Source organism: Lichenostomus cassidix, chromosome 14 (assembly GCF_008360975.1).
Source record: "Lichenostomus cassidix isolate B80296 chromosome 14, HeHo_3.0, whole genome shotgun sequence".
Lineage (NCBI taxonomy): Eukaryota > Metazoa > Chordata > Aves > Passeriformes > Meliphagidae > Lichenostomus > Lichenostomus cassidix.
Window position 1 is genome coordinate 10,823,532 of NC_139495.1, and position 16,168 is coordinate 10,839,699.

Here is a 16,168-nt window from a genome sequence, read left to right on the forward strand (position 1 = left end):
TAACATTTTCTTACTGTGACACATTACAACAGTGGCTCATGGAACAGGTCAAACTTACATATTTTAAGGCATATCCTCTTCTAGTTCACTGCAGGTGACTTCTAAAGCTCCTAAGAGAGAAAGAAATTAGATTTCAAGGACACTTTTTGAAGACAACCCTGAGTGATCTAAAAGGCCTCCTGTGGATTACCATCCTGACACCAGAAACTGCAGGTTCATGGCATTGTGCTCCCTGCAAAGACAAATTAGTTGCAGCCTGACCAGAAACAAGCCAAACTCTGCAGTTCAATAGAGGAATCAATGCATAGGAACAACCAATATATAAGAATGGAACTCTTGTTCAAACAAGATCACTCATTTCACAGATAGAGCAAAGTGCTTGTGCTATAAAGGACTTTCCATTGTGTATCACCTCCAGGAGCCCAGGTGGTGACCAGCTTCCAACACTGTCCCAGCAGTGACTTTGAAGGTGATTGCTCTTTCTTCCTCTTTCTTTCTATGATGATCACAATGACCTTTAGAATTTTAGCATAAAAATTAGATCTTTTTCCTAGATGTAGCCTATAAGAGCCTTTATCTATTTCTAAGGAGCATTTACACAAAACTGAAATTATCAGCATTAATGGTACTGAAAAAAACATCAGCATTAACCATAAATACACACATAAACTGTAGAGCTCACCTGCAGAAAGAGGTGGTGTTATCTCACTGAGCTGGTCCCTTAGGGATATCCACATATATCCCTAAAACCTGTACTATCCTTCAACAAGGAGAGAGCAATAGCCATTTTTGTTTGTGTGCTTTGGTTGTTTTCATTATTGCATTATCTCCGAAGTGTGTGGAACACAAGCAGTACATTAAGCAATTACCTGTATGTGGGCCAGTAGAGCAGCAGCTTTGATGAAACCCTGAATTCATGATCTGGAATCACAGCTCTGCAAAAGACTCTTTGATCATACACAAGCAAAGGAATAACCATTTCATGTTCTCTGCTGCAGCTGGTAAATGAGGAAAACCCATGCTTACATCCTCAGGGACCTTCTCCACTAAAAACAGAAAAGCTGCAACAGCAACATTGCTGCACGGTGTGTGTAATCTGCTTAAGCACTGCATGGGGGTTGTCTCTGATTCCAAAAAAATACTCTTGACACAACCTACAGATACTTTAAAGCCCAGTGCCAATGTTCTCGAAAGGATTATAAACCATTGTTGCCTACAGCTCGGCATTTACCACGGCCACACGGGAAATCTTTTTGAACTGCCTGAAGGAGATTAGGAAAGAATTAGGAGCAACTCAGCTGACACATCCAAAGCTCATGGGAGCTGGAGTCAGGTGAAGCTGGGACAGCAAGGAGAGCCCCCAGCAGGGCTCTGAGGCACTCACTGCTGTGGTCACAGTGCACCCACCCTCCAGCAGCTCCCTCCAGTATGACCCAACATCACAGCAGTGCAGCTCCTTCTCCTCACCCCTGCTTTTCCTGGATGTGTTAAAATGACTAAGGAGTCCAGCAGAGCTCTGTCTCAGCCCACCAGGATACCTCACCTGGCTGGGGCCCATCTACCTGAGCCAGTCTCAGCCATGCCCACAGCACACACTGATCCATCAGTTCAGCAAGGAGGAAAACTGTCCAGCCCTTGTTAGGAGACAAAACTGTGCACAAGTGATTGTAGAAACTTCACCTCCCACTTTCAGATCCCCAGTCTCCTCCCAAATCCCCTTGGAGCACATCTTCTCCCATCCAGCATCAAAAGCAGTAGTACAGCCAAGTTTTATGTCCTGCTGATGGCAGCCAAAGGTATCCAGCAAGAAATCTTCCCTTTGTCTCATTTCAGACTGAAAGGCTGGATTTTCCCAGCACCTTGGAACAAATCAGACACCATTACCTCAGTACCAATGCAATTACACCTGCATGAAATGAGAGCTGGAGGAGCTGAGGGTGAAGTGGTTCTATTCCAGGGAACAGCCTTCAGCAGCCTTTCCACACAGGGATATTCTGCACAGAAAATTGCCCAGAGGCCAGAGAGACTGGAAACTCTGTTTCTGCTTTACTGCATAGAAGAGATCAATATCATCAGTCTCAACTATTAAAAGAAGCAAAGTCCTAAATTGTTCAATTAACATAGAGCAATCAAGGTGAGGGTTCTCTGTGAAAAAGGACTGAGGCACAGCTTGGTTTCATAGCAAGGATATGATGGAGTGACAGTATGTGACCTCTTTGGGGGAAAAACAAAGCATGGAGTGTCTTCCCAGAGTGGGTAAAAGACATTTGCCTTAGGTTCCAGAGCTGAATACAATATATAGGATTGTTTAGTTCAGTCATTAACAACACTTTTGGATAGATGAAGCCTTAGTACCTATATGCTTGGGAAAAAACGGTTTTGCTACAGTCTAGATCTTAGAAAAAAACATTCTGCTTGAGATTCTCAAAATTCCAGTTGAATTTCAGACACTTGAAAGGTTGAATAAAATTATATTGGTGCACTTTGAGGTTGAGAACAAAGGCTCAGTTACAAAGAGAAATGCTGCACCAAAATTGACTTGATGTCTCTTCTTATAAAGCTGCTTTTAATATAATAAACAGTAACATCATTAATGGATTTTACACTGTTGAGAGCCATAGAGATAAGCTGTGCTGGGGTGATACAAAATACCCAGAGTTCTATAAAGGCAAAGCAATAAATATCATCACTTATTCCAGAGAAATACACAAGAATTCCAAATATGAGAGCAATGAATATCTGTAACTTGCTTCCTCACTCTTTTCTCCTTTTTAAGGTATAACAATGATAAAAGATGGTTCTTTACTTGCAGCATTCCCAAATCGTGCATTCACATTTCTCCAAAGAAGGTGGGTGGGGAATGGGATGGAGACAAGGAGATGCAGAGGGGGAAAGTCTTCCCATTGTTCATTACAGCTTTCTTGAGCTGCTCCTCCCTGAGACACAAACAGCAGAGCTGGCAGCTGCCCAAACACTCACCTGACCCCAGGCACAGCCCCAGCAAGCTGTTCCAGCAGAGGAAACTGATTTTTAACTATTCCCAAACCCAATTCCCCTCCCACTGCCATAGGCAGCAATAATACCTCAGTCACAGAGCACTCAGTCATACACCCAGCTGCCTCCAGAAGGGAGGCACAGACCATTCACCTGCATGCCCAGACTTCAAACAGGATACAAATTTCCATTTTAGCCCTAAAGAGACAACTTTTTCCTTGAGGTACTGAATGCTTCAGTGGCTTCACTTGAAATCCTGAGCATTCAGCAGCATTGCTCTTCCCAGGGTCATGCAAAGTTTATCTTTCCAAATCACTCAGTGCATCTGTAATCAAACTGTATCTTGGCTGTAGTCCTTGGGTTTATATCTTACTGTCTGTCACTTCCTTCACAGGTTTATAGGAGGTCAGAGCCCCCTGTCCTTCACATCTTCTCTCACTGAAAACATATCTAGTTAAAGCCAAAAGACAACTGATGGAGCTTCTCATGCATGACTAGAAGATTTAAGATAATTTCCACAGCAGAATGTTTTCCATGGTGGTTTTTTTTTCAGCTGCCAACTGGTTACTCATGCAAATTAGCTGTCTCACAAATAAAAGCACTTCAAGGGATACACTCAGTACCCCTCTAGATCATCATATTAAAAGTTGTTATGATATCTCTGATTTAATTCAGTTCTTACCATGACAGCTATTAGGCTAATCAAAATATGAGGGAGCCCACCATCTATTTTTAATTAATAAATTACCAGTTATTGTGTAATCAGTAAGATTTCATCAAGATTAAAACTAAGAGCTCATCCCATGATCCATGAACACAATTTTCAGCTGAAGATCATGCAACAATGCCAGAAGATGAAGAATGTAATTCCAAGCACAAATGTGAGTGTTCCTGCAGCACTGTAATAAGGTGGCCTTGAGCTCCCACAAAAGCTTTAAAACAGCAAGGTTGCATTCTTTCAGAAAGCACTTAAAAGTGCATTTAAAATTCAGCACATATTTCAGTCACATTAAAAGAAATGTCTTTTAAACATATCCATAAATCTAAATACAGACATCAATTGTTCCTTGATTTGACAATTTCATTAAACATTTATTTTTCTGAGCAGGGGTCTGAGCTGCCAAGCAAAGCAGCAGCACAGGCAGCAGCACCCAGAGCCCCCCAGGTGCAGACCTTCTTTTTGGCAAATCCATGTCCAGCCCAAGCCTTTACATAATCCTGGAAAAGCCTCCTCAGGAGCTTGTTTTGTTTACATCAGTCTCCTCATCAACCTGAAGAGAGCTGCTGCCTTCTGTAAAGTGAATGACACATCTGTAGGCTAGAGACTGATGTTTGTATTGCCTTCAGTGACTCACAGGAAAAATTCAACGTTCTGCCTTACAATGGCTTCATCTCTTTGACTCACAGTGTCAAGACAGGGCTCTGCATCAACCATTCACTGCAGGTACTCCTCAGGTTCAAGGATGGCTCTGTAGAGGTCTGAAGTGACTGTATTGCTTTAAAGATAAGTTCTAGTTAAGAAGAATTAAAGAAAAGCTTACAATTACTCACAGGGAAAGGCTGGGAATATGAGCTTCACACAGAGCAGCAGGACAACAGCAGAACAATTTGTAGCATGCCCAGTTTTGCTGAATAACTGGATCTTGTTGTGACTCCATTTTAGATCATCAAAATACTTGTTCAACATGAGGACTGGACCCCTGTCACCTCTAGTGTGACAAAGAACCCTCGGGGTGCATCCTTACAGCACTCATTGTTGGGCTGCAAACTCCCTGAACCCAGCAGAGCAAGATCTCCAGCACAGAATGTGTCACTGTAAGAATCAGCCTTAAAAAAAGAAACTTTCACAGAACTCCCATTCGCTACAAAAGGTGCTCACACATGCTACATACATTTACAAATTGTGCTGAAGAAAAGAAAAATTCTTGCATTTCAGAAGAAATTTTTAATTGAGATTGAAAATCCAAACTGGTTTGAAAAGCAAATCATGTTCTGGGTCCTGATACTGGAGGATATTTAAAACTTAAAGCGAAAAGATAAATATTGTAATTGATTTCAGTCATAGACTAAAATCTCTCTGATGTCTGGGGGAACTTAAAACTCACCAACTCTTTTGGAATAAACACTGATATTCTTCCCCCAGGTTCAAAGAAATTGGAGAACGATCCCAATTCTGTATTCAAATCAGCTCGTGGGGATTAGGCAAAGGTAGCTATTATCTCTGCAAAGCATGTGCATAACAATGAACATTTAAAGAGAAAATCTTCCATTTCAGTAAAATTTTATGAGAACACGAAAAACAGTAAAACCTTTATCTCAGACACTTTATGCAACATCCTCCTCCTAGCAGCACTTTTCTCTCCGATTTGATTTACAATATTCTTATTCAAGAAACCATTCTTTTCAAAATGCTAAATTTGCAGGGGTACATTCTCCTTTCACTGTATTTTAAAAAGCAATAATTCTGTTTGAGAGATGGCAATGCTTTTTGCTACTCGAAGTGTAGATGTGGTAACATACAGCATGTTTGATTGGCTCAGTTTGAAAAGTCTTGAAAATCAACAATCCTCACTGATTACAGCTAGGTTTGGGAAAATGTGATTTTTATTTAAAGCAATAGCAAATTCTCCAGCTACTTTGCAGTGTAATATTGGGATTTAGATCTGACAGTGACTGTGGGTTGTTATTATTAAGAAGTCATTTGGACAATATTGATTATTCTTAAGCTAATCCAAACAAGTGCCAAGAACAATTCCAACTAATTCGTAAATAGAAATAAAACTACACTGCCACAGCTCCCAGGACTGTATCACTTATTGCTTCCATGTCTCAGCACTGGGAAAAGTATTCTGTCAGCTGTGACTGCAAAGATGACCTTGAAAATACCCCATATCAGAGCTATAAGCAGGTTTAAACCCAGAAAAGAGCTTTTATTTCTAAATTTTGAATTTTTTATGTCAGTCCTATAATTCCAGTATCTCACCTAGAACAGGTCAAAAGTTTTAAAGTAAAAGTTTCTTTCCAAGCAGAAGTTTTATCAGCATTAAGGGTTCTTTTATCATACTTGACATTTTCCATATTTCAATTCTGAAGAAAAATCATAGCAGCAACTCAGAAAAAATATTACTGAAACATAATCAAATTTCCTTTAATTTTAAACAAAGTGGGACTTTTCCAAACCCTGAACTTTCAAAGAGTTTCAATATAGCATAAGGTCAGGTTTACACTTATTTCATCCCCCACCAAGACCAGTGTACAAACACCTCCCCAGCAGCCCTGAAGAGCAGATCAGCAGTCAGTCCCCTCCTGCTCACCTGCACTCCTCAGCTCCTCTGATGCTGACAGAATGGCCAGCCCTGCAAACCCTCAGTGAAAAATGATGATAAATTATGGGCATATGAAAAAACCTTCGTTTCTTCTGTTTAGAACTTATCCTGTTCCTTCTTTTACATTGATTTTTCCATTTTCCCCAGGAAAAGCAATAAATCTTGGTTGCCCGACAGCATGTAGAGCAAATAATTACTCATTTGATCTTTTCTGCTATGGACCTGCTTTTTAGATTACCTTTGGAGAATGTTTATTTCTCTGGAAATATAAATATAGTTGAGAATGTGTTTTTCTCCAAAACTTTCTGCTGGGAGGTCAAATTCCTGCCATTTCTTCATTTCCTGGATTCTCTATCACATACTCCAACAGTGCAGATTAATATTGACCCCATCCTGGCGTTAGTAATTAGAGGCATGGGATGGCTCTGAGTGGGTTTGATTGCTCTAAAACAGATTTCCCTATCAGCTATTGAATTCAGGATTCAGATTTCTCATCCTCTCCTGGAAACTGCCTTTTTTTGGTTTTCCTGAAGCAAAAGAGAATATTCCTAAACTGTCCTTCCTTTTTCTACAGCAGGGGATTGTTCCTGTTTTGAGGAGTTTGGTCTTAATTTCAAAGGTGAATTGCCATGGAAATGGTACCTGCAGGAGCTTGCTCTGAGCTGGACACTCCTGCTGCCAGCCCTAAAGATTCTCCACAGGATTTCCTGAAGGATGAGAAATGTTAGCTCTGTCAAGACAGGATTCAAACACTACGCAGAAGTTCTGCAAGGAGACTATGGAAATTGATTTCCCCTTCACAAAAAAGGTTAATTACAGAGCCTTGGGAACATGTTTGTTATTTACTACAAGCAATAAAGAGCCCACCTTTGACTTGGATAGCAGATTAGCATAGGGATTAAGCTTCCTACCGTGCCAGTTTTGCAGCTGAATAAACTTTGATGTGGAGAGAGGACAGGGATGATCCCACCTGCCCCAGTGACCTGCATGAGGAAGGTGGTGTCCCCAGTGTCCCCAGAACCCATCCTGCCCACTGTTCCTGCTGAATGGACACGAGGGGATGCAGCCAGCCAAGGGATGGAGCCAGCTGAGGGCATAGCTTGTCCCTGGAGGAGCTACTTAGGCACAAAGGATCACTCCTGATGCCAAACACAGCCTTGGCTTTTGCCAGCGCTGGTGGGGCTGGCTTGGTGTCACTGCAGCAATCCCAAAGGCAGCAGAGCCCTCTCACCCTGCAGATCCAGGGATCAGGTTTAGGGCCAGCTGAGCAAGCTGGCAGGAGTGCTTGAATCATTCACCCAACAGGTTCAACCAAACACTGCTCTTCTCTTTCTCCCTACTTTGTGCTCACATCACCTCACAGCGTGGCTGAGGTTCATGGGGAGAAGATTTGTTTGGCTTTGTTTTTTCTCACAACCATCTTTAGGAGCTGTTGAATACAACACTTCCCTCTGTGGCTGTGCTGGCACTCACAGACAGGACTCCTGAGGGCAGATGGGCTGCAGGGACCTCAGCCTGAGTTGGTTGATGCTCTGGGGAGGGCAGGGTGGGAAGTGCTGCCTCCACTCATGCAGCGCTGCAGGCAGCTGATGTTTCTATCCTTGGAAAGGTCAAATGCCTCCTCACAGGAGCTCTAGGAAGTTGGCAGTGCTCTGCAGAGCTCAGCCTAGCCATAGCCCTGTGCTGGCAACATGCACTGCAGCTCTGCTGGCCTGAGCAGCCACAGCAGGTTCAGCCCTTCTTGCCCTGCCACTGCAAGGATGAAACACAACACCAACAAATCAATCCATTCCTTTGATGAAGCCAATAACCAGAAGAGAAAAATGGGAGGGAAAACAAACCCGACCTTATGACATTTGTGACATGCTGACAAGAATACAGCATGGCAAGAGGTCCTATTTTTAAAGGCCATCATGCTGCTGCTGTCGGAGCACACTTGTGTCAGCAGTAACCCACAGCAGCTCCCTGGCTCTTCCATGGCAGAGCTGCCTCCACAAATGCCCTGGGAACAAGAAGCTGGGCTACCACCTCAAATTGCTGCAACAACCCATGGCTCTGTTGTAAGGTCTCTCTCAGGGAAGCTGGAGTCTGTGGGTGAAAAAAAAAAATTATCCAGTATTTATTTTATATCTGTGTGCTTAAATTTAGCCATGAGTGATTCTGTAGAGGAGCTCCAGATCTGTCCAGGATAGAAAGGGAAAAAGGAAGAACCAAGATGCCAATAAACAGCCAAAGCTGAAAAAGGACTTACACTCTCACAGAAACATGGAAAGATTCACAGAAGCTTTTAAAAAAGTAACTTCATGGTCTTACATTGCAAATGAACGGTTATAAGGAAACTAACATTTCATTAAGCTCTCCAGGTTAAGAATATATTTTTAAAACTTCAGATTAATGAGACCTAGTGCACTCACTTGAAGCAGGAAAAATTCTTTTTTAATTACTCAAAAGAAAAACCCATAATTAATAGCCACCAGAAATAATAAATCAGACAGCATAATCTCATTTTCATTGCCCTTATTAGCTCAAGAGATCAAACCCAATTTCATTCTTCCAGAAATAAATACACTATTATTTTTAGCTCATTTCCCAAGACTGTGAAGTCACTGTGCTTGGGCTGCCTGCCTGTTTGTCCACTCTGATAAGTTTGGATCCTGCTGGCCAAGTTCAACATGAATTAATCACAACATAGTAGTCTCAGACATGTTATTGTCAGACCTGTTCTGTGACCAGTCTCTGGCCAGGGAGGACTCAAACAAATCTATTTGTGATTTTTTTATAGGGTAGATTATTATCAGACTACATTCATTTATCTTCAAAGATCAGATTCTTTTAATACTAGAAATATTCCATTACCTAAATGCAAAAAAAAAAAAGTTAGAAAATTTCCTGAAACTATCCCAATATTCCCACAAACTGGGGGGATAACCCCTAGCAAGATGATGAGCAGGTTGTGTTCTATGAAGGAAATTCCTAACCAGTTGCTTACAACATATTTCATGTTATTACTAAAATATTTACTGAATGGATGTGATGCAATATCTCCTTCTGTTTACAAAACCCTTCTAAGGCCAAAAATAGATCATGACTTAAAAATAACATGCAGCACATTGGAAGTCAATGCAATATTCTCTGACCAAGACCCAATTAACAAGTCATGAGGTGTCACACTTCTATTTTTAGAAATAGATATGTTTTTCCTGGGCACTGATGATGACTACTTTCTGAATGTATCAATTCCAGCAGGAAGGAATGAGCAGAACCCACAGAACATCTCAAACCCCTGCATTTAGGGCAAAGGCAGCACCCACTTGAGTGCTCTATACACTCCAAAGAAACAAATGAGGAGCAGGCAGGAGCAACAGAGCAGCCAAAAAAAACCAACAGCACATTGGCTTGACTCTTCCCATTCAGCAGCTGAACAGAACTAGCAGTGAAAGGGGATAAAAGACCCCAAACACCAGGAAAACTGTAACAGTCCCAGGATGAAGGTGTTTCCCAGCCTGCCTGGGAGGAATGATCTGGGCAGGGACTGTGCTGGGGTCAGGGGCTGGCTGGATTTCCTCTGCCTTGGCTCACCACCAGGGAATGGAAAGCCACTGTGGACATGGAGTGAGAAATTGCAAGAAAGAAGAAAATCAGTATTTACAAACTCACAGAAAAAAAATCTTCATAAGGAAGGACCTGTTATATTTCTACTCAAAGCCTGCTGCATGATGCAGTGACCTTTTGTGTTTGCTTTTTTTTTCTTCATTAATTCTGACACTGACCATTATCACATCCTGCTTTCTGTAGCAATTACAGCAGACAGGAGACATGAACCTGAAACATCAATGGATGCAAGTAACACTTGACTTTTCGGAGCTCCAAATCAATTCTCTGTAGTGTGGGCTTATCTTGAGCAAAACAAAAGGAATCAGTGAGAAGCCAAGTGCAGCAGAGAGTGAAATGCAGGTTGGTAAGCACTGGAGGTGAGGCCCTGGTGGTCATTTGAGGAGCATATGACACATTAGGGTGCAGATAGCTGAACTCTTGCTGACTGCACTGGACACTGTGAGCTCAGAGTGTGGTGCTGAGCCCAGACCCAGTGTGATCAATCCCACAACACCTTAAATATCTGTTAAGGGAATTACCTGGCCTCTGTTAAGGGAATTACCTGGCCAACATGATGTTTCATGAGGTGCCAGCTCACCTTCAGTTGCCTTCAAACACGTAACAAAATGTGGGCAATAAATTCCAGGATGCTGGCATAACATCCTGCATGATACCACAGCACTGAGCAGCTCTAGCTCTGTCAGTGTCACACACTGTGACAAATTCAGACTCATCTCTTGTTTCCTTAAGGAGCATTTAACAACTAAACAGCAACCTGCTGAGATGTTCTAAGCCACCCTAGCCACAACTAAGATAGGGATGTGACTGAGATGTCCTCCTTACCTCAGGTTTAGGGATTTCCCATAGAGCTTTAGCAGCTTTGTTATCAGAGATGTGCACATAGGTGACAAATATGGGTACCAGAAGCTCATCAGTGTGGCACTGGCCTGCTGCAAGTGTTCATGGCTTTTGGTTCTCCTCTTTGGCACCTGAATCCACAACTCGCAGTTCAAGGCTCCAGATATTCAAATCTAATCATTTCACCAGTGACTCACCAGCAAACAAGCATTTTCTGCACTCTTAGTCCAACAGGATATATGTTTTTCAAAAAGCAAAAGCTTTTCTTTCCTTGGCACAAGGGAATTATATAATCTTTTAAAAGTAAGTAGATAAACTCTAAAATTCTGTCTTTTTTACAGTTGCTGTGCTGGTTACTCTAGACTGATGTACAATGCCTTTACTAGCTGATTGTAAGTAGGATCTTGTCTAAATGGACAGGAAGATGCATAAGCATTTGCCAGAAAAAAATGCTTTGTGATTTCCCTTAAAACTCTAATTTATCAGTATTTTAGTCCATGTTTAGCCTGCAACCCCTTATTCCACAAAATCTTAACTTTTGCCACTAATATTTCATTAACTTTTACTACTAATAGTATTGCTCACTGAAGTCTAAAGCAAAAGATGAACCTGGGCATGGAAAACACTTGTACATGTTTATCCCTTCCATGGTGCAGCATGCACAGAAGGAGCATTGTTTCTGTTTCTCTTCATCCCTAGGGGATTCACTGCTCCAGAGAACCCCATAAGCTAGTGAAAATACCTTGCTCCTTACCTTTCTTATTTGCCTGTAACTCTGAGAACAAAAGCAGCAGACTTTTTCAGGACCACACTGCCACTGCCCCCTCAGAGGCTGAGTGCCTCCTTCTGGCTGCTCCCATTCCCCAGAAATGCAGGAATTCCATGTGCCACAGACACCTCCACGTGGCAAAGTGGGAAGGGAACAGGGAGGGGACAAATGAAACCCAACAGCACTGGAAGTGCTTCAGCATCTACTTGCAGCAAAGCCTGCAAGGACACTTGTAAATGGTTTGGAGTTCTTTTAGTAGGAATGATCTAATAGTCAAATTGGTTTTGCACAGATTATTGTTATAATGGATAGCATGAAAAGGAGGGAGAATTATGCTTCCTCCTGAGCCTCCTGTATTAAAGTTAATTTCATCAGGATAATCATTGCCTGGGAGAACCCAGCCCTGTGAAGACCTTTCTTTTCATGCATTAGTGAATTATGTTTTAATTCCTCATTATCAGTGATGGAAATACTATGCAGAAAGCCCATCACCCATAGATAATTTGGGACTGTACACCCATCTCTGCCAGCTGCCTCCTCCAAGGAGCTGCCATGCCCCACACTGTCCTCACATGCCTGAGCAGCACCTCAATTAACAATTCTGTGTATCGTTACCTGCGCTGAATTTATTCTTGATCTTTGACTCCTTAATACAGAAAAATGCAATAATAAAGTGCCAGCCAGAGAGTTGGCTTTCCATAGATCACTCAGAATGTTTTTACATTCCAAATTTGAAGCCCTTAAAGGCTCTCCTCTTCTACTGCACATTGAATCCTGTGGATGTTTCTTATCTCATCCACTTCTCCTTGTCTCATCCTGTTACAGACCCTCCCTGCTGGATAAAGTCGTCAGGTCTTTGAATAAGGAGAAACAATTTCTTTCACTTGATTAACTGCATGACTTAATGCTATCAGCTCCATTAGGGGACAGGAGCATGAGACAGGCTATCAGGGAATCAAAGTCAGTCACAGCCACACAAATCTCTGCAGCAGCACCATGAGGCTTGAATAATCAATCGCACATTCCCAGGGAGTTTGCCACCAATAATAAAAATATTTCTTGCGGCTTTCAAAGGTATTGTGCTTGCAAAGGAGATTGACAGTACAAACAAAATTCCTACAGCATCACTTTTTATGTTATTTGCAGAGCCTGAGATGGTAAGGTGCAAATTTGGAGCAATTCAGACATGAAAATCTGCTATTGTAGAAAAGATATGTGTAATGGCAATTATTAAAATTAATTAAATTAACTTTGGCTCTGTCCAGGTGCAGCTGGGCAGGAGAGCACCTATTGCAGAGTGAACCCTCAGCTGCCTGAAGCCTGAGAGACTTCTCAAAAACTTTGGAAATTTGGAGCCCAGGCCAAACACCCAACTTGGTGAGTTCTTGTCTGAAATTAAAACCCTTGTACCATCTCAGTCACAGAAGCTTCCCAGAATAAACATCACTACAGCTACCAAGAACATGGAGTGAACTGCAAACTAATTAAACTCATCATGTGCCAAGGGAAACCTGACTGATTGCTACAATGCTGATTAGTTGCTCCCCCTGCTCTGGAGAGCATTAGCATGAGAGCAGAAGACAGCTTTGATAGTCACTGAAATATCAAGGTTATCTCTTTGGCAGTGTGGCTGAGCTTATTGGCCCAGGAAAGGCTTGTTTTACCTCATTATCACAACCTCTTCCCCTCCCCTTCCAGCCTGTGAGGCTGAGGCATCACCTCCCCAAACAAAAAACCAGTCCAGTCTTGGGCACTGCCAAGCAACCACTATTCTTCCTGCCTGCTGAGGACACTGCTCTCACACAGCTAGATGGTACAGTAACTTACTCGTCTCTCTGCAGCAGCTGCTTGCCAGAGATTAGGATTTTCAGCTCTTTTTTTTTTTTTTACTAAAAGAATTTACATCTTCAGTTCCCAGTCAATTCTCAGCCCTGCTGTAGTTCAGCCATCTGACAGAAGCACACCAAACCTCATGTTTGGGAAATTCATATATATATATATATATATACACACATATATATAGGAGTTCCCAAGTAAGATATATTAATTATCTTCAGCCCAGCTTCCAGGCCTTTTTCAGAGCTGCTCAGCTGCAGCCATCAGAGGCTGCAGGAGGAAGCAATAGGTCTCATACCCAAGTAGATTAACTCTCCAGAGCTTTTCTAATTAGAGATACCAGCTCCTTGCCAAGGAAATGTGCTTGCTGCAGCTTATTTTAGCTCTGCAGTTCTGACAAACCAGTCACTTTTCTTCTTATGATCTTGTGTAATTGGAAGACAAACTTTTTCTGAATAATGAATGCTCAGAGACACCACTGTTCATGAAGCAGCATATTTCCATTATAAAAACAGATCTACAAAATGATAGCTTAACAATAACAAGGAATTTGCCCCCAGTTGTAAATTCCAGAAGCAGTGAATGGTCGAGGCTGGCAGGAATCCCCACTCCAGCCTCTGCTCACACTGAGGCCAGCCTCAGCATCAGGTCAGGATGCTCAGGGCTGTGCCCAGTTAAGCTCTGAGTGCCTCCAAGGACAGGGTTGCTCTGCCTCTCTGGGTCCCCATGGCAATATCTGACCACTCTATAGTGAGAACAATTTTCCTATCTAACCACAATTTCACTTGTTGCAAACAGCTCACAGCCAGTTGCCCTTTGCTATGCAGCTCAGAAGAGAGTCCAGTTCTAGTCTCTGTAATTTCTCACTAGATGACATTATATTCATTATTTGAATTGATCTTTGGTGCTCTCCACATTTTAAGCTTTTCAAAGCCAGGCCTTCTTTAGTTGTGAGAGTTACTGGGTAGAAATGGGAAGAGATGCTTTTCTGCACAAGTGGCTCCAGTTGGTCAGGTTCCTTTCTGCAGGGAAATGAGGTGAACTAGGACCACAGCCCTAGCAAAAACTCCTGCTAAGCAAATAAATGTACGTTTTCTAGCTTACCTCTCTTTTCTGCTTTACTCTGAGGGTGTTTGATAGAGTTTCCCAGGAGCTGGAGCACAGTTCCTGTCAGCACAGAGCACCATACCTGAGTCTCAGCAGCAATTCAGTGCATCAGCCAGCCAGTGAGGAGGATTTACATACTTTCTTAACTCCTTCTGAGCTTTTTCCTTATACTGGGACAGAATTCACAGAAGTTTCTTCTCCTTTGTTCTTCCCCATTACAAAGGGGGGAAGAAAAACCAGGTCAAAGAGCCATTTTTCTTCCTCTTCCATCAGCTGTGAGCAGCTCCAGGCTCCCTGATGTGCAGCATGAGCACACAGCACCTTTCAATGGAGGCCTGAGGAGCCAGAAGACAGAGGTTAAGGGTGTACTTCTCAAAGGAGCAATCCAAGAGCAGGACAAAGCCAACACTTGGGTGTTGTGGAGAATCCCAGCAGAGACAAGATTACCATTTGCCCTGATGGTTTCGCTCCATGTGTTACCTCTGTGCCTCAAAGCTTTGAGCTGAAATCAAGAACAGGACCTGCACTGCCCACCCTTCCTCACAGCTGATGTGTGTCACACCACAGAAACAAGGGAAAAATGGGAGCAAACCAAAGGTCAATGCAATACAGAGGGTTTAATAGAGTTTTCTGTGCTTTTTCCCTTGGACAACACCGAGGGCTCAGCCCTTTGTCTTAACACACCACTACAACTTTTGGCAGGTATGTAATAGAAAAAATACCACAGGGACATTTTATTCTGTTTCCTTCTCTGCTTTTCTCCTTCCCCACACTGTCTTGGGAAAAAGCAGGTAGAGGAGTCTCAGCCATTGCCAACTGCTGTATTAAAGCAGTAGAATTTTGGGAAGCTCCAAAGCACTCTTTGTAGCCCCAATAAGCACAGTTTATAACCAAACCTTTCACATCAGCAGATCACGGCAGGGCACTGAAGAACTGATTGTGTATCTAAGCACATTTGCATCCCACCTAAATATCCAACATGAATTTAAAGTGTTAAATGCCCACAGGCCCCAAACAGCACCCTTCAAACTGCAGAGGGAGAAAAGGCTGAGGTGAGCTCAATAACACTCCAGATGTGCACCTTGGCTGCTGCTTCCTGCAGAGTGAGCCCACTGGGAATGCTGTCCCATCCCATGGAATAAATGTCAAAGCTCAGCTGAGATGAACCCAAAACCTCCTCCCAACAGCCACTACTGCCACCAACAGCTCCTTAAGAGTCAAACATTGAGGCTCTTCATCATTCTGTATTATTTAAAAATTCAGCTGTTGATTCTAGCAGTCTGTCACATCACAGCATATTGCTCTTCTCTCTTTAAAATAGATAGTGTGGGGTAAACAGACACTCCCTTTTTGCCTCTATTCCAGGTTTAACTCCACAGAAGTCCTTCTTCCCCAGACCTTTACATGCTGCTCCTACATGCAAGGTACAGGCTAAGGCACTAACCCTGAATGAGCTCCTTGTAGCACAAATTCAGCAGCAGCACCAAACCACACATCAGCTCTTGTAATTTGCTTTCTACTAATTTACATTATACATTAATCTAACGTTATCCATCAATCAATAGGTGAGACTATTTCACTGCTCACTGGTTTTGCAGAACCGATTAAAGGGCTGCTAAAGATGATTAATTTATTATAGCATCTGCTAGGAGGCTAAATGCTTGTGGGAGGAAAGGAATTATTG

At 42.5% G+C, this 16,168-nt stretch overlaps 1 long non-coding RNA gene across 3 annotated transcripts; it reads right to left on the bottom strand.

The window, feature by feature from the left end:
* Positions 1 to 943: 943 nt before the first annotated feature.
* On the bottom strand, positions 944 to 15,540 carry LOC146430855 (uncharacterized). Of its 3 annotated transcripts, none has more exons than XR_014855159.1 (3): positions 14,482 to 15,540; positions 8,167 to 8,408; positions 944 to 5,215 (listed from the first exon to the last, which is right to left on the bottom strand). It is a non-coding gene; the product is annotated as an uncharacterized LOC146430855 (long non-coding RNA). The 3 variants fall into 3 exon arrangements; XR_014855160.1 differs by having other exon boundaries at positions 944 to 4,505; positions 5,100 to 8,408; XR_014855158.1 differs by having other exon boundaries at positions 944 to 8,408.
* Between the last annotated feature and the right edge of the window lie 628 nt (positions 15,541 to 16,168).